Below are 5,000 nucleotides of genomic sequence, written 5' to 3' on the forward strand. Positions count from 1 at the left end.
TCCCAATATCCTTCTGAGGACTTTGTTCTCGAATCAACGAAAACTGTTTGATATTGTTTCACTGTTATACCACGACTCATGTCAATCCAGTAAAATCGATCTCACTAAACTGATATATAACCTATTTTTTATGTATAATTTCAGGTGATTTGATTTCAAAATTTTACTTCATCTAGTCATTATCTGATTTTGTTTTTTTCGGTGTTTAATTAAACTCCAAATCTAAAGACCGCGTAGAGATTATAGTTCCCTAATATCGAAATTCTTCTCCTTCATTAATCCCTTTTCTTTCCAATGACATATCATCTTCCGTTGCATATTCCGTTCTAATCATCGGGAGTGTTGTGTGATCGATGGATGAACTTATAGTTAAAAGGAAAGGTTCATAAAACTGTAGTGAGACTTGCCATGACATATGATGCAAAGGCCTGGCCTATGAAAAAGATCTTTGAGAAAAAGCGGATGTTGCAGAGATGAGAAGGCTAAGATGGGTAGGTGGGATCACGAGAATAGATAAGGTTAGGAATAACTTGGTAAGGGGAACAACAAAGGTTACACAGGTGTCAAAGAAAATCCAAGAAAAGGGATTCAACTGGTTTGGGCACGTAATGAGGAGACACCAGGAGTATGTTGGGAGGAGATTGCTGGAGATAGGAGGAGGGGGAGACCTATGAGAAGGTGGATGGGGTGTCTAACAGCAGATATGGAGGAGAAAGATTGGAGAACATCGAAGACAGAAGAAACGGGAAACAGCTTTCAAGAAACAGCGACCCTGTAAAGCGCGAAAAGCTTTAGTTGAAGAAGATATATATATATATATATATATATATATATATATATATATATATATATATATATATATATATATATATATATATATATATATATGCGTGTATGCCCACCATGACGTATTATTAAGATACGATATCATTAAAAAAAAAAATATGAAGAGACGACCTAAGTCCAAAAATGTCTTTCCAACGCCAACTAATAGGAGACCTGACTGATTGCAATAACTACAGAGGCATAACACTTACGTCAGTTGTTAAGAAAATATATAGTATGCTTATTCTATTCTAAAGAGACTGGAAAGAAAGATTGATGAAAAGCTGCGAGTTGAACAAGCAGGATTTAGAAAAGGTAGGAGTTGGACTGACAAAATTTTCTTTTTGAGACATATTGTACAGCAATGCGTAGAATGTAGAAATTCACTTTTGAGGACATTTTTGGACTATGAAAAAACTTTTGATAGTCCAATTTTATGGAGAGTCCTGAGTTATGATGGAATTCATTTTAATATGTAAATTTGATTAACTCTTTTCATGAGGATAGCAAGTGCAATGTTAATGGTAATGGAGTCCTATCAAAGGAATCTCCTTATGGATTTTGTAATTCGTAAAACATTCGAAGATGGTGGAGAAGCATTAAACTGGATTGGTGATAGGAATTTAGCAGACCTAGAGTATGCTAATGATGCTGTTGTTGTTAGAAGAACACCAAAGGATTTGCAATGCTTGCTCACCAGAATACATGAAATATCACACGAGGTTAGGCTAAAAATAAATAGAAAATAGACAGAGAGCATTATACCAGAGTATGCAATGTAAGATGAAATATAATTTGAAGCCTATTTTCTACAGACGGTATGTGGATGACACATACATCAAATTTGGGAAAAAGGAGCATGCTGAACTATTTTACTTATTAAAATTCTGAATACACTAAAAAAAAAAATTCACGAAAGAGGAAGAAGGAAGCCACAAATTACTACTCTTATATATAATGCTGGAAAGATAAGAAAGTACTATTAATAGTACAGTATACAGAAATAAAACTTACACTGGCGTAAGCCTCAATTTCACCAGTGATGCATTGTACCTCTTCAAGTTGAACGCTTTCTAAACTTTCCTATACAGGACATGAAAGATTTCAAAGACTTACATTAAATCTTATAGAAATTGAATTTCTACGAAAAATTGTCTTGGGTAATGGATACCATGGAAAATAATTGATAGGCAATTGAAGAGATTCTTAAACAACATCTTCATACAAAAGCCTAATACTAGCATTACAGAAAAATCTAAAACTATCTTATCAGAGGACAAAAATTATGCACGGAGAAAGATAAAAAACTGAAGAAATAATAAATCAACATTTCCCCCAGATTAACGTAAGAATGATTTTCTATACAAACTTTAAAAGGATTTGTTTTCCCTACAAAAAGAATCAGTTTACAGGTTTACATGTACAGTTTGTAGTAACGGTAATTTGGCAATGTGTTCGTCGCTGTCAGAGCAAGTGAACATGCCGGGTGAAGTTACAGAAAAAAAAAAATATTCTTGATAGTCTTCAACAGTCGTCTGTGATGGAGAACTCATAATACATCTGTAACAAGCAGTTAAATCTAAAAGAATTTTCCTTTGTATTTGGAGGTAACTATCAATCTGAAATTCTAATTGCAGAAAGTCAACTGATTAAGAACTTAAAACAAATTTTGAATAATGAAATTTCAAGCTTTCCGTTGATTCTTTTTTTTTTTTAAGTGATTACAACATTATTTTCTTTAGTTTATTCCATATATGGAATTCTCACTATATTCTGTTATTAGTATTGAAATATTTTTTTGAATAGTTTAGTTATTAGGACAATGTGAATACTGTAACTAACTCGTAAGATTTGTTTTTCACGTAATTTCTGTTTACACTTACGATGTTACAAAACCGTTTTTCTCTCTTTGCATTGTGTAAATTTGTTATCATTATTAGTTAATTTCTACAGCTGATGATTGGTTAAAGGTTGATATTCAAAAGCATCAAGGAAATAAAATGTAGAAAAATAAAAATGTCGTGGATTGTATTGCTGAAATTCCTTCAATTTCATATTTATGTAAGATTTCCTAGAGGGGGCCTACTGGTGGACATAAGAACAAGAACATATGGTATAGAAGCTTGGATTGAGATAACGAAATCTGAGACGACCCTAAGAAAATAAGGGAAAACAAAATTAGATGTAGTGTTTGTAGAAAAATGCCTATCATTATTATTATTATTATTATTATTATTATTATTATTATTATTATTATTATTATTATTATTATTATTTAACATGAGATGAAAGTGGTTAGATGTCATTATTATTCACGTATTATCATTTCTTCTATATTTAGTTGATAAACATCATCCTTTTTATAATTATATTGCTTTGATGAAGGCTACTTTTGATTTCTTTAATACAAATCTCGTACCAAGATAACTTATTAAAAAGAAATACAGCGACGAAGATACGTTAATAATCTCACAGTTCTTACTCTGCTCTATTCCAATTCACAAAGCAATTAAGAAACTTATCCTGTTTAATTGCAGAGCTCTGGACAAAAGCCAACTAATTATCTTCAACCTTGAACTTTTCAGATACCGAAATACCCTTTTGAAAAATGAGTCACAATAGTTTATAGCATTCGTAATTAAATAAGTTTTGTTAACGGGTTGTTCACAGTTGGAGAATTCGAAAAAGAACGAAGCAAGGGCCAAGTGTATTATTATTATTGTTGTTGTTGTTGTTGTTGTTGTTACTATTATTATTATTATTATTATTATTATTATTATTATTATTATTATTATTATTATTATTTGATAACCTATAACCTTAGTTGGAAAAGAATGACCCTATAAGCCTAAGGGTTCCAACAGGTAACATAAACTAGTGAGGAAAGGAAATAAGGACATGGATAGAATAGTGTACCCTTAAGCAAGAGAACTCTTACCCAAGAGAGTGGAAAATCACGGTACAGAGGCTATCGCACTACCCACTACCTAAGACTAGACAACTTTGTTTTGAATTTACAGTGTCTTTCTCCTAGAAGAGCTGCTTACCATAGCTAAAATATATTCTACACTTACCTAGTGGAAAAATAGCCACTGAACAATTACATTCAATTAGTCAACCACTTAAGTGAAGAAGGAATTTTCTTTTATTTTAATGTTGTCATTGTTATTGTGAATTTAGAGGGTATTATGATGGGATTAATGATAATTAGTGGACAGTTTTTATAAGCCAATGAAGTGATTCACTATCACTGATTTTCGGTGATCGATTATGGAGAGCCTTCTTTGAAATGTTATCATATGCTATAAATTAGTAAGGGGATAATTGTAGTAGTCCTTTTATGGCACCGGCCAACATAAGGCCTACCAACATGTGGGACGTCATACACCTGTATTTCAATAACCTGCGTACTGTGGTCCAAAATGTTTCGCAAAAATTATGTACCAATACTTTTTCGTTCTAGTCTACGTTGTAAGTATTCGATAGAGATGCTGATTTTTTAGTAAAGGAAAACTGAAATTTTGAAAATCACTTACCATATGATCTTTCCGGTCACGCCCAGTGGCATTGTTAGACGCATAACTAATCGGCTTCACCCCGTCCATCGGTAGAGGGTGTGAGAAAGAAAAGGTAGTTATACCATGGTGAGAGGGGTTACCCCCGAAAGATAAACTCAGAAACCATGATCTCCCATAAATTGTCCAAACTGCCGTGTTGTAGTTAGGATAGAAGGAGGGGTGGGAATGTTTAAATATATGTGTAGGTGTGTGTGCTTGTATTTGCATATCTATCATTATATATAGCCGTTAATTTTGACTGGTCGTGTGCAATTGTTATACATAAACATACTGTACATTATACGCCTGCATTCGTGTGCCTGTGGATGCGTACATATGTGCTCCCGAATATCTATGTATACGAAATCTAAAAAATATTCAGTAACTAAAAACTCGCACGAATTTCCATATAAGTAAACTAAATTGTTAGATGCAGGCTATATATACTAGCAAACAACAAGTTTTCCAAAGAGATTTGGACCCTAATCTCGTCTTCTCTTAGAAATCCAATTTCAAATGACATCTCTTTGGCTTCTCATTTCCAAGTCATTCAACATCTGGATAATTTACAATATTTCCTTTGTATTAAGAAGGATGACAAAAAGTTAGATTGGGTGA

Source organism: Palaemon carinicauda, chromosome 29 (assembly GCF_036898095.1).
Source record: "Palaemon carinicauda isolate YSFRI2023 chromosome 29, ASM3689809v2, whole genome shotgun sequence".
NCBI classification, from domain to species: Eukaryota; Metazoa; Arthropoda; class Malacostraca; order Decapoda; family Palaemonidae; genus Palaemon; species Palaemon carinicauda.